Below are 15,794 nucleotides of genomic sequence, written 5' to 3'. Positions count from 1 at the left end.
GTACGAACCTTCAGATCATATCCAGTATACAAGCCCAGAAGTACTTATGAAAGGAATATCATGCGTTCCTTGCTCATGTGGTTGATGTGAGCCAAGAGGCAAAGGACATAAGGAACATCCCAGGAGTATGCGACTTTCCCGACATCTTTCCTGAAGAACTGCCAGGATTACCACCACAACGTCAAGTCGAGTTCAGAATCGACTTAGTTCCAGGAGCTACCCCTGTAGCCAAATCTCCTTATCGACTAGAACCAGCTGAGATGCAGGAACTATCCGATCAACTGAACGAGCTACTTAGCAAAGGATTTATTAGACCAAGCTTCTCACCCTGGGGAGCACCGGTCTTGTTCGCTAAGCAGACAGACGGGTCGTTCCGTATGTGCATCGGCTATAGAGAGCTAAACAAACTGACTGTTAAGAATTGATACCCTCTACCACGTATAGACGACTTGTTCGACCAACTGCAAGGAGCAAACTACTTTTCAAAAATTGACCTGAGATCCGGGTATCACCATTTATGAGCTTTAGAGGAAAATGTTCCCAAAACAGCCTTCTGAACTCGTTATGAACACTATGAGTTTGCAATGATGCCTTTTGGATTCACCAATGCGCACACAGTTTTCATGGAATTAATGAACCGGATGTACCGTCCTTACTTAGATCAGTTCGTTATTATATTCATCGATGACATACTTATCTACTCTCATAGTAAGGAGGAGCATAGTCAACATCTTCGTCGGATCTTAGAAACACTATGAGCAGAGAAGCTCTATGTGAATTTCTCTACATGCGAATTATGGATTCGAAGAGTCGAATTCTTGGGTCACGTGGTTAGCAAAGAGGGAATTCACGTGGATCCTTCCAAAATTAAGGCTATTGAGAACTGGTCAGCACCGAAGACGCCTACAAAAATTCGTCAATTTCTAGGCCTCGCTGGCTACTATCGTAGGTTTATTCAGAACTTTTCAAGGATTGCAAAACCACTTACTGCCTTGACCCAGAAAGGTGCAGCCTTTGACTGGGAAAAGAAACAAGAGAAGGCGTTGCAAACGCTAAAGCGAGCCCTATGCAGGGCACCGATATTATCCCTCCCAAAAGGGATAGAAAATTTTGTGGTTTACTGTGATGCATCCAACCAAGGGCTTGGTTGTGTTCTTATGCAACGAGGAAAGGCTATTGCCTATGCCTCAAGACAGCTTAAGATGCATGAAGTTAACTACACTACACACGATCTTCATTTAGGAGCAGTGGTATTTGCTCTAAAGATCTGGAGACACTACCTGTATGGTACGAAAAGCACTATCTTTATAGACCACAAAAGCCTTCAACATATATTTGACCAGAAGGAGCTCAACATGAGACAACGATGGTGGTTCGAGCTACTCAATGACTATGAATGCGAAATTCGTTATCATCTCGGTAAAGCCATCGTAGTAGCTAACGCCCTAAGTAAGAAAGAATACTCAGGTCGTAGAGTCAAGGCATTGACTATGACAATCCATTCGCATCTGTCCACACAAATTAAGGAGGCTCAGTTGGAAGCCTTGAAACCTGAAAATGTGGCAGGTGAATCCCTTAGAGGGATGGATAAGAACTTGGAAGTCAAGGGTGACGGAGCTTTATACTTCATGGATTGGATCTAGACACCGAAACTAGGTGGCTTCAGAGACGTTGTCATGAATGAAGCGCACAATACTTGATACTCCATTAATCCAGGTTCAGATAAGATGTATATGGATCTCAAAAATTTATATTGGTGGCCTAACATGAAAGCAGAGATTGCTACCTTCGTGAGCAAGTGCCTTACTTGCGCCAAGGTTAAGGTCGAATACCGAAAACCCTTAGGTTTACTACAACAACCAGAGATACCTGAGTGGACATGGGAGCGGATTACAATGGACTTCATAACCAAGTTGCCCAAGACAACGGGTGGTCTCGATACCATATGGGTGATCGTAGACAGGTTAACTAAGTCCGCACACTTCCTGCCGATCAAAGAGACTGACAAGATGGAGAAACTGAGAAGAACATACATTAAGGAAATTGTACGAATGCATGGTGTTCCCATATCTATCATCTCTGATAGAGACAGTAGATTCACTTCAAGATTCTAGTAGTCGCTACAAAAGTCCTTGGGAACTAGGCTGGACATGAGTACATCCTACCACCCACAAACTTATGGACAGAGTGAGAGAACGATACAGATGTTGGAAGACATGTTGCAAGCTTGTGTGATCAACTTTGGTAAAGCATGGGATACCTATTTTCCGTTAGTCTAGTTTTCATACAACAACAGCTACCAATCTAGTATCAAAGTTGCTCCGTTTGAAGCCCTCTATGAGCGGAAGTGCAGATCCCCTCTGTGCTAGGCTGAGGTGGGCGACACGTAACTAGATAAAGGATGAGTTCTTGACAGCACTCTCACGGGTCCGGAAATCATTCAGGAAACTACATAGAAGATTGTTCAGATTCGTGAACAGTTGAAAGCCTCTAGAGACCGACAGAAAAGCTACGCTGACAAGAGACGGAAACCGTTGGAGTTTTAGGTGGGTGGCCTTGTTCTATTAAAGGTCTCACCCTGGAAGGGATTGATACGCTTCGTAAAGTGTGATAAGCTAAATCCTAGGTACATAGGGCCTTTTGAGATTCTCGCAAGGATCGGCCATGTAGCTTACAAACTCAAACTACCTCAAGAACTTAGTAACGTACACCCTACCTTCCATGTTTCGAACCTGAAAAAGTGCCTATCAGATGAGACTCTTGTTATCCCACTCGATGAAATCGAGATCAATGAGAGCCTCAACTTCGTGGAAGAACCAAAAGAAATCATGGGTAGGGAGGTCAAGAAAACGAAGAAAAGCCGCATCCCAATAGTGAAGGTTCGCTGGGATGCAAAACGGGGACCTGAATTCACTTGGGAGTGGGAGGATCAAATGAAACATAAATATCCTCATCTTTTCCCTTAGTCTATGTGTATTTCTTAGTCTTAATTTCAGGATGAAATTCCCTTTAACAGGGGGGTGATGCGACAACCCGTAATTTCTATCTTGTAAAGTCAATCAAATCAATCAAAAGTCAGACTTGTTTCTGTTACCTTTATGTTGTGTTAAGGGTCTGTTTGATAGTTTCTAAGCCTAGTACACTCAAGGTTTGAGTATTAGGAAGTTTTAGCTTGAGATCAGTGAGCTGCAATTGAACTGGAAACACCCTCAAAAGTAGTTCACGACCGTGAACTAGGTTCACGGCCGTGAACCTATCCTTGGCCATGAACTCATGCCATATATATGAGTTTTGGCCATTTTCTCTTCACTTCTCCATTTCCAGCCGTGAATACATCCTTTCTCTCTCAAGTATCATCCACAAAAGAGTCCTCTTTCACCCCAAAAACATAAGTATCTGATCCCTTTAGTTGTTCCTTATTAGAAACCCCTTTGATTCTACCATTGATTCATCATTGTTCATCATCATCTTCAAGGATCTTCAAGTGTGATTGGCCATGAACCCTTCATAGGGTCGTAACCCTTCATCATTGGCCGTAAACCCTTCATAGAATCCAGCTAGGGCCATGAACACTTCAAGTGTTCTTGGACCGTGAACCACTATAAGGCCATGAACCCTCCTTGTGTGGCCGTGAACACCTTTCATCCATTCATTTGCAATTCTAACACTTCTTTGTAAGTGTTTCCTAGATCCTAAGGTTGTTTCCTATACATATTAGTTGCTATAGGCCCTAATTTCATACATATATGTGTTAATATATGCTAAATAGGATCCATTTGTGCTCGGGACTTCACTAGTGATACGAAGCACCCTATATCGAACTTTCATCCAAACCACTCACTACAGGTGAGTTCATACCCCCGTTAGTTACAATTTTAAACACTTTTAAATGCTTTTAGGGGGAGAATACAAGTAGAACACAATGCAAATGTGTTAACCATTTACATGTGAAAACAACAAATAAAAGGATTTCTTATACTCAAAACTTGTTAATACTCTTTTAAACTATTTTAAACTTCTTTTATATCAAATCATATTCAACTATGTATTTACGTATAGGTTTGCTTTAACGGACTTCGGACTACTAGTAGATACCTTAACTCCTGTTTCTTGTTTGGTTGTGGGCTTAGGGTAGGATCACTAGTCCGACTGTCGGGTAAATCATAGTTATACTTATTAAATACATATATGAATATTAAACCCATTTTTAAGCTACATACATAACTTAGTTGCTTATGGTGAGTAATTGATTTTTTCCTACTATCAGAAACAGTTCAAAGAAACATACTAGTAAACTATAATAGGTATAGTTTAGAGGATTACTACTTACTATTTCTAGTACAGTGAAACATACATGAGTCAGTTCATACATACATACTATAACTAGAACAAGAAGGAACATACATATTATAACAAGAAAAAAGGAACATACACACTATAAACTGAATAGAAAGGAACATACATACTATAACAAGAACAAGATAACAATAATGTGAAACCACAACTTCACGGCGTAGCAATATACTTGTTATGTCGCGTTTTGTAACCAGAGTCTTCTGGAGGGAGAGCGGGCATTGTGTGTATAGATCTATACGGGACTAACAATCCCACATCCCAACTGTTCACTACAGTTTGGCCAGCAGGCCATGGGGTGACAAATCTCACATTAGTTTCGACGCCAGCAGGTCATCATGTTAAATATTAATCAATCAGCATGATTATAACCACATCACATTTTAACCTTAATTAACAATTTGGTTTTAAGGTAGTTAGTGCTTCAGTAGTGATGTGTGTGAAACGAACTAGTTTTAATCCTACTAACTTAAACACAAAGACAGACACACGAAAGCTAGTGTACCTATCGATTAGCAGTTTAGTTCAGGTAAGTAGAGTATCGAACACAGGGAACGGTAAACAATTAAAATAAATGCAAATATTATCTAAATAAAACAAGTAATAGATAATGGGTTTTCTCTAGTTTTGCAGAACTAGAAACTTAAACAATTAACTAAAATTTAAACTGAGAAACTAAGAACTATATAAACAAAGATTCAACTAAATTCAATAACGAAGGGAACTTCTGTTTAGTTCAACTCAATTGATCCTATGGTTGATATTATGGTAATAGTGCAATGGATTAATTCTTCTATTGGCTACCGATTCAAGTGATTAGATTCACGTTCGCTGCACTAATCCTTAGAGAACAAACTAACTCAAACAGTGGCCAGTTGTCTAATTTAATTCAATTCACTAGGTTATTTATTCGGGTTAATTTTGACTTGTAATGGTTAACTAATTTGGTCCTTTAATTAACCTCTTGTTGATGGTCATCACACAAGCTCACACATGAATTTACCTATCTTTCTTATTAATTCTAGTTTCATGTTCATTAATCCTAGACATATGATAAAGTGGTCACATAAACATATGAGGTTGACAATTAAGAGATGTTCATGCAGCTCAATTATCTTCCTATCAACAGAAAAATAGTTATCACTCACACATAAGGTTCTTTAACAAGCTAGAATCAACAAAATCACCAATATTAAATCAATTCTACCATAAATCAAACCATAATCACAAAATCATCTATCCTAAACAGAAGTTATGAGTTTTTACCTCATATCTACAACAAATAACAAACTAAAAACATAATCTAATGATTGAAACATGGTTTATGCAAAAGATTAAGATAAAATTAGTGTGTTATTGCCTTTGATCTTCTTCCAAGTTGATATCTAGGTTGAAATCTCGAAAACCACAGCTTCTAAGAACCCTTCTGGCCTCCAAAAATCATCCTAAACTTCCCCCATTCGTTAGGGTTCGAATGAGAAGCGTTTCTATATATATATATATATATATATATATATATATATATATATATATATATATATTCTAAAAACAGGGGCTACTCGGCGAGTCCATCAGTTAAAATCCCGTGTACGGCAAGGCAAAGTCAAGAATCGCGAAACTTCTGACCAACTCGTCGAGTTGATGGCCTACTCGCCGAGTCTGTTTGGAATCAGCATTTTCTCAAAACACGAACGTCGTCCGAAATTGTGTCTAGTTTTAGAACATTTTAAATCTTGTCAATCGGAGTTACGGTTCATGAGATATGGCCAAAACACTGACGAGGGGTCAAGCTGTCCAACAACATACTTATTTCTTCAAAATCCAAGATCCAAGCCTCCAATCGCCAATTCCGCTTCATTTTCCTTTCGAGCATGTCTTTGTTGCTGAAAATGAAATATTTAAGCTAATTAAGAACCTTTGGTTCATTATTTGAGATAAAATTAACATAAAGTATTAAAATCATGCATGATTCTTATGACTAAGTATGCCTATATCAAGTAGTTATTTTTATACAACACTACTGTACACTTTCATTTTTTTCATTACATTCATGCTGCGATATTCTCATATTGAGAAATGTAAACTATTTTCTATTAAAGATAGTCATAAACTTGGAAAACATACATTTTACGAGAGAACAAACATACAAAATAGTTGAGTCTTGGTAGAAGACTACTTTTAGTAGAAAATATAGGATTTTCTAGGAAATATACAAACATTTACATCAAAACACTTACAAACATTTTTATGAAACAAATGCAAACTTTTGACACTAAAATAATTATGAGCTCACCAGCTTAAATTTTGATCTACTCTTTCAAAATAACCTGTATTCTTAGGTCATCAGTAGACATGTACTTTTGCATAGGTTTTGAGAAGACGGAGCAGGATCAAGATTTGTCTTTCATTTTGATATATACATTTTTGGTGTCTTACTATTATACTCAGAACACACATGTATAAACTATTTTATTAATGCAATGGATGATATTGTTGTTTGTTTTACTATTGTGCATTGTTATGATACTGTACATGACGTCCTCCGCCCCCGAACGATTCTGCCGTTCTAGTTTGGGGTGTGACATGATGCACAATATAGACTGAATTGTTTTAAATGAAATTGTTATTATAAAACCAAATTTTTTTAATGTATAACTAATTTAGATGCATGAATTTTATTTTTAGTGTTGTATGACAATTATTATTAAAATTTTGGTGTTGAAAAATCATTTTAAGTTTGTAAAATCATATTATTTAAAATTCAGTTTATTTCAACAGTTTACAGACGTTAAAAAACAAACAGTCTTCTTATTGCAGATTGCAGACGTTTGGTCCACCTCTTTTGCTGTAGAGGTTTACAGTTGTAGAGGTTTGTAGATGTGGTCCGCAGACTGTAGACATTTTGACTTCAGAATAACAAACAGTACCTGTATCTCTTGTATCTTTCTTTTGGACGCCTTTGATAAAGATTGCACCCATCCAACCCTAATATATCTACGTGTAGTTATATGTATGACTAGCCCCATATATTTGTTTTGTTATATAACAAAGTGAATGTCCTTGCGTTGCCTTTGAATAAATATATGTCAAAAAGAATTTTAATAAATATGTTATTAAAAAGAACTAAGTTATTATTATTAACTATAAAATAAAAATCTACTTCAACATAATTAACATATAAAGATAGATTTATTATCCTATAATAATATAAAATATTATCATTCTTGATGTTAATTGATAAGAAAGTAGTTATTAAAAGTTAAAACTTTGTATTATTCAAATAATACTTCAACATAATTAACATATAAAGATAGATTTATTATCATTACAACAAATATTACAAAGTTGTTTAAAACTACACACTGATTAAAAGTCTTCCATTTCACTTAACCAAAATTTCAATGAATATTTATTTATATGAAAACTAATTCACAAAATTCACAATAAATCAAATTTATAAGATATATTTTATGTGTATGCGTCTAAACAACAAATAGTTTGTACAACCACACAACTTTAACTTTAGGTAACATAAAAAAATTATACAATAACTATGTAATAATAATATATTTTAATAATATAAAATATTATAGTCCTTTTAACTATTATAATTGTCAATAATATCCTCTAGTTTAAAGTTGATAATTTATATTATCATTAACAATACTGCAATTCATTTAACATACAACATATTATCATAACAAATATTACAGAGTTGGTCATATTTAAAACTATATTTTTACCACATTTCCCATTTTCTTTTTGTCAGAGAAATGATTATATAAAATGTATCATTGAGCTACTTAGTGTTATTGTAATATGTAACATCTGATCTTTTTAAATTGATGTCATTTATAAATTATTTAGGCATTAATATATAGAATAAATGAAAATAACACCAAATTATAATGATAGCCGATTAGAAATTATAATGATACCTTTAATACATTAAATATATATTTATTTGAATGATTATTGGTAATATAAAATAAGATTGTTTATAGATGCACATTAACACACTATTATATTATGTATTCAAATTAACTTCAACATAACGATGAAATGAGTGTAAAACCAAAATTGATAAATTATTTATGTAGTTATAAGACAAAATTATAAAGATATTCAACTATAAAAATCATACTTATTACATAAGTAAATCATAAGCATAAAAGATATAAACAAAAAACCTTCTAGTAAAATATTTTCGTAAGGCAAATTATTCTTATATCTCAACTCTAAAATAGATATTCATGAGTATTTTTCCTCATATTATTTTTGAATCCCTAATAATATAATCTACATTTATGAACTATATATCTCTATATTAACTAATTAAGTACCATAAGTTAAAAACAAACTTTGAAGTTGAAAATTAATAAATTATAGTATTAAATTAATATCTAATGCAGTTAAAAAAGCGTTTTTGAGGTGTAATAACTAAGATATAAGTTGAAAGGGTTGGTGGTTAAAGTATAGATAAACGGTTTTATTTTATTTGCATTTAGATAATATTAATCAATAAATATAGAAACATTATATATAATATAAGGACGTTTGAAAACACATAAGAGTTTCAAATCAATTATATATATATATATATATATATATATATATATATATATATATATATATATATATATATATATATATATATATAGGGGATATGTAATATACATTACAGGCTCATCTAAGCTTACGTGTCAAACCTCTAAAATATGTCGTTTTAACATGCCAAATATACCCGGTTTTGTTTCACTTGGTAAATATATCATTCTCCATAACATTTCTTTATTTCATTATCGTTTTATCATCTCCGTTTTCTTTCCTCAATTATCGTTTATTACTTCATCCAAGTGAACATTACTAAACCCTAAACCTAAACCTAAACCCTAAATTTAAAGCCTAAACACTAAAGCTAAACCCTAAACCCTAACCCTAAACACTAAACATAAACCTAAACCCTAAATTCTAAACCCTATTGTGTTGATCTTGAATTTACATCTTGAAGTATTAATTGTGAATCCATTAACCGTAATCTTTATATAGTAAAACAATATATTTTCAAGAGGTTTAGTACCTAAGTTTAGGTGGGGCTGTAATGTATATTCCATTTTCCCATATATATATATATATATATATATATATATATATATATATATATATATATATATATATATATATATAAAAACGCTTGAAATAAAATAGAAAAAATTCAAACAAATAAGGATGACTTTATAATTAAAAATCATTTTAAATTCAGACACATTTTCATATTTTTGCCATATATATATATATATATATATATATATATATATATATATATATATATATATATATATATATATATATATATATATATATATATATATAGTGAGAGAGAGAGAGAGGGAAAATTTTATTACTAGTTGCTTAGTTAACGGTGAAACTAAATCAAACAATCATTTAACACATTCAAACTAACAACATACATCATGAAGAAATTGTAACAATTAAACTTAAATGTAGTTATCATTTTCTTTTGACTCTAATTATATAACCATAATTTTTTTAATGAAAAGAAAGTGGAAAAAATATATTAATATAAAGTGAAAAAAAAATAAATAACACCATATAACTTTTAGCCTTTAAAAAACTTGATTATGATACTTGCATTAAGTTTATATCAATGTACTTCACCGTTTGACTCTTTCTTTTGGAAATCATACATGTGCATCTTTTGAATCATTTTATCCAATATACATAACAATAACGAAAAGAAAATATGAGAAATGTGTATAACCAAGCATGGAATTAATGTTTTACATTGGAAAAACATTTCACTTAACCAAAAAATAATTATTATAAATTGAATGGATGAGATTTCAAATGAATATAGTTAAAAATATATGACTTATTTGAGCTATATTGATTTGGCCGACCTCTTTTATAAAAGTTATAAAATTAAAGATATGATGTGTTTATTATTAGGGCTGATCCAAGATTTTTTTTAGTATGAGAGACTTACATCATAAAAGATTATTAGAATATATTTAATATCTACATAGTGATTTTTGAAGTTGGTGTGTTCATATTTAACTAGACAGGTTACCTCCGCTACGCGGGGGCCAAAAGTTTTTAATGTTGTTTCTGAATCGATAAATATGACAGACGTAAAAAGTGTAAGAATGAAAAGCCTGGTGTTGCCCCTGACCGTTTTTTTTCATGTTTTTATGAAAAAATGTAAAAGTTTTGACTGCAAGGATCAGAAGTTTCAAAACGGATAAAGAATTAAAGAGTTAGGAATTAGCAAATTTTTAGAAAAGAGATCAAAGTTGTCAAACCGTTAAAGTTTTGTGGCCAAACTTTAAATATTAAAAGGTTCCTAAAAAATGTAAAAATATTGATTGCAAAGACAAAAAGTGTTAAAATAAATAAAAAATAAGGAGCAAAGTGCAGGGACCAATTTTGCCAAAAAAATGATAAGTTTACTATTCCTTTGAACTTTAATATATATATATATATATATATATATATATATATATATATATATATATATATATATATATATATATATATATATATAATCTATTTTTTTGATTATTTAGATAACTTAATTGAAGGTTGTTCTTTGATATCACAAATTAAAAATTTAATTTTATCTCTCTTAAAATTGATATATCATCTTTTGCGGTTTGATTCTTTGATTGTACTATACTAGCATGTATTATGATAATCTTTTCTAATATTATCACAAACATGATGCCATTGTGTCGCATAAACTTTTTTTTTTCGTTAAAAAGTTGATGTTTTTTTCTTACTCATATTTTATCGTATGATCATAAGAAACCAAATTATCTATCATAATATATTTATTAATTACTAGATAAATAAAGATAAAAATTTAACTTCTTATTGATTAAAATGGAAATCGCGCGCATAACGTGTAGCCGCTTACTAGATTAATCCAATGTGGGCTTCAGTTTAATAATGGGCTAACTATTTTCCAATACCATAATTGATTGTAAAGAAGATTAGGGTGTGTTGTGTGCATGTGTTACCAAGCAAAAAACCTATATGCATCAAATAAAATCTAAATTACCACATTGGCCCTTTCATTTTTAGTTCTATATTTATTTTCGTTTGAATTACTTCTAACAAGCTATATTATTATTATTATTATCATTATTATTATTATTATTATTATGTTAGCTAATCATTAAGAATTCCTAAAATTTTATAATAAAAAAAAGAAGAAGAAAAAAAAAGCAATTTCAATTAATCATCCTTACTTAATACTTTTAATTAATCATATGTTATATACATTTAGTCAAAAAAAAAAATGTTATTGAATTATATAATATGTAAATACGATATTTCTTTTGCAATTTGAAAACTCACAAAATTTTATTTTATTTGCAATGTAAGGTTTTTTAAACCCTGTTTTTTTTTTTCTCAAATACAATATCTAGAATTAAGCTTATTGTACTAAGATCCAGGGGCGGACGCAAGACTTTATAGTAGGGGTTGCACGTGAAAGTTAGGGTTGCACGATAATAGAAAAAAATAAAAATTTTCGAAAATTTTTCCACTGTGGCAGAAAAAGTGAGGGGTTGCCGATGCCACCGGTGACCCCCCTAAATCCGCCCCTGCTAACATCCCACGATTTCGTCAGATTAAATAACAGTAAGACATGGTAAATACCATACTTTGGAATGAATTTGCAAAACTCATAAATGTTTATCTGATTCGTTAAATCAGTGTTTCTAAACTCTACTCTACTTTAAGTTACAATGTCAAGAATGTAAGCTTACTATACTAATAAAACCACAATATTGTTAGAAAATACCTAAACACTAAATATTCTCACATCGAGAGGTTGTTCTCGATCCACAAATCTTAAATTGAACCATTTACCCATAATAATCAGCTATGGAAAAGCTTCGTGCTTGTTGAGCTATCATAAGTTCATAAGTAACCATTTATATGTAGTAATCATTCATCCTCTTTTCATGAGTCTTGATGTGTAATTTGCATGCCACATGGTCATTTTATGATATATAATAAAATATGGTTATGTGGATATACGACTCTAGTGTATGGTCATTAACGATGATCGTTTTAATAAATAAATCTTAAAAGTTACATTTAAATATGGTCATTTTAGTGAATAATTCTTAAAAATTACATTCAAAATTCAACTTTTATTTATCGATCTCTTTAAAACTTATTATTTTAACCGTTAAAAATTTTATACACACGTCGATATTTGTAGACACATAGTACATTTGGGGTGTCCCTCTTCTTCAGGACCATTAATATAGGACACACCATATTAAAGATAATACGTCCTACCAAGTAAATAAGTTGAGTCACATTCACATTGGCCACAACCCTAGCGTGTCGACCAAATCCAAAACATCGTGAAAATACAAAAACCCTATCGCATTGATGATCTTCAAGGACTCGTGATCTAATAAATATAGAACAAATTATTATTATTATTACCATTTTCAGAACGGGCAAACTTTATACGAGTTTCATTGTTCTTGATTTTAGAACATATGATCTCCAAAATAGTGTTAAACCTTTGAATGATTTGTGATGCAATCAGTCAGAAGTGACATTAAGTTTGATTTATTGTTATTTTATTTCTGTTTTTATTGAACACTGATCTTGATATATAGATTATTTTAGTTTTTATTTTAGGGATGTATACAGTAAAGTCTCAATATTTTCATCGATTTGACAAGAAAGTCTTAATCTTTATTTTTTTGACAGTAAAGTCCAAATCAGCGGTAGTTTTCGACATTTTTACCTTTTTTTCCCGGTTAGCCGGTAATTATGATTTTTTTGTCAAAAAAAAATAAAGTTTAGAAGTTTCTTGTTAAATCGCCAATTAGAAATTTACTGTCAAAAAAAATAAAGTTTAGGACTTTTTTGTCAAATCGTTGAAAATATTGGGACTTTAGTGTATATATAATTTTTTTTTTGTTAGAAATTTAATGATATGATACTCTTTAAGCATAAAAGTTATTGAAATCTTCACTAATCTGCTAGATCCTATTGAAATTCTTAACGTTTGCTTCTTGTTAAATCGTTTTTTTTAATATCAACAAATCGACATTGAAAAAAATTGAGATAATCAAGAAAGAAAGAAAGAACTAGGGTTGTGTTGACTTTTTGCAGCCCCAAAAATGGAGAAATAAGGAACTGAAAAAAACGCAATTGCCCTTCTTTCACTTCTCCACATTCACACCCTTTTTACTAGGCATGAGTTGTTTGTGTTTGTATAAAGCCAGAGCAATTTCGTTTTTTTAGGTTTCTAATTTCTCCATTTTTTAGACTGAAAAAAGCAAACACAACCCTGTTTATTTATTTCTTTTTTGATTATCTCAATTTTTTTTTTCAATGTCGATTTGTTGAGATTAAAAAACGATTTAACAAGAAGCAAACGTAAAAACTTTCAATAGGATCTAACTGATTAGAGAAGGATTCAATAACTTCTATGCTTAAAGGGTATCATACCATTAAATTTCTAACCAAAAAAAGTATATATACACTAAAGTCCCAATATTTTCAACGATTTGACAAAAAAAGTCCTAAACTTTATTTTTTTGACAGTAAAGTCCTAATTGACGATTTGATAAGAAAGTCTTAAACTTTATTTTTTTGACAAAAAAGTCTAATTACCGGCTAACCGGAAAAAAAAAAAAGTAAAAGTGTCAAAAACTGCCGATAATTTGGACTTTACTGTCAAAAAAATAAAGTTTAAGACTTTCGTGTCAAATCAATGAAAATATTGAGACTTTACTATATATATCCCTTTATTTTATACAAATTGATTCATCCTAAATTATTTATTAAATCATGTGTAATGATTTTTTGTTATATACTATGGGAAAAAATATGTAACAAGAAGCATATTTGCAAGCCATACAAACAAATAAATGATTTTTTTTAAAGGGAACTTCCCTAACAAATGTTCCAGACAAGTTTTCGCACACTTACTAATCTTCCGTTGCAAACATGATGTTACGTCTTATGCAGTTATGATCTGTAGTCACTGCAGACAAACCTTTATGGTCACATGAGTGTCACGATTTGAACATTTGTCAGTAGGTTATCTATCATATTTTTCAAATGTATTATCAAGTTACCACAACCCAAATGGTTCAATCAATGAATTCAAGATATTTGTTGGGGACATGGGTCTTGCGTGCAAGAAGTATCTGAATATGAATATGGTTTGTCCACCAAACGACTCATAACAGCTTGATTGGTATTATGCGATTATTAATGTTAGTGTATATGTTGTGTTTTGCATTTTATTATATTTAGCTTTTTATCATAGTGCATATGTATAGGTCCTTAACTCTGGTTGTATTATGTGTTTGAGAGAGGGTTGGTCCTTTAATTTTAGGGCCCCTATGCAAACTAAAAAATGGGTCTCTAAATATAATTTTTAACTTGTAATTAAAATTAATAAATAATATCATAATTACCGTATTGTTATAACACCAATCAAAACAAAAGAAATCTTTCCTAGCTACTAAATTAGAATTTGAATTCAGAAAGAAATGGTGCCAACTATACCATAGGTAAATCATAATTTTGAGTTTAGATATCAGTAAAAACAATGGTGTAAATCATAATTTTGTTTTTATAATTCAGTATAGAAATAAGTAAATAACATAATTCAAATTTTAGAAAATTCTAAAAATACCTAATTCGACTTGAAATGGTTTTAGTAATTTAGTTGGGATACCTTGTTGCGATTATGAGCTCCTCTCCTTTTTTATTTTATTTTATTTATTTATTAGTTGTGAGACCTATGTATTAAATGGGTTAATGATAAAAAAAAGTTAAATATAAATATCTAAATATTTAAAAACTTTGAATTTATAAGAAAATAAGAAAAGTAATGAATTATTATAATGAAAATGTTTTTTATCATTTAAATTTAAACAAATAATTTAAATAAATAAACAAAAAAACTAATAATATTTAATTTTAGAAAATTTGAAATTAAAAGGTAAGTTCATTAATTAAATTGATATTGAATTATTACTATATTTATTGTAATTATTACATTAAAATATTATAAAGAATTTAATAAAATAGAAAAACTCATAAAAAGGACATGTGGAAAAAAAAAATTAATTCAAAATAACCATAAAATAACATTTAACAAATTGAATATAAATATAACAAGTGCCAAAAAAAACCTTCATTTCATATATTTATTTATTTTTTATGATTATCGGAGGCAATAGAAAAGGAATACGGATGTTGAATCGTGTTTTGTATATATATATATATATATATATATATATATATATATATATATATATATATATATATATATATATATATATATATATATAGGGTTGGGTTCATTTAAGACAGGGGCGGAACACAAACACTAAAACTAAGGGCTGAAATTTAAAGTTATGACATAT

Source organism: Lactuca serriola, chromosome 4, assembly GCF_051521515.1.
Source record: "Lactuca serriola cultivar US96UC23 chromosome 4, Lser_US96UC23_V15, whole genome shotgun sequence".
NCBI lineage: Eukaryota > Viridiplantae > Streptophyta > Magnoliopsida > Asterales > Asteraceae > Lactuca > Lactuca serriola.
Note: the sequence above shows the minus strand (reverse complement) of the source record.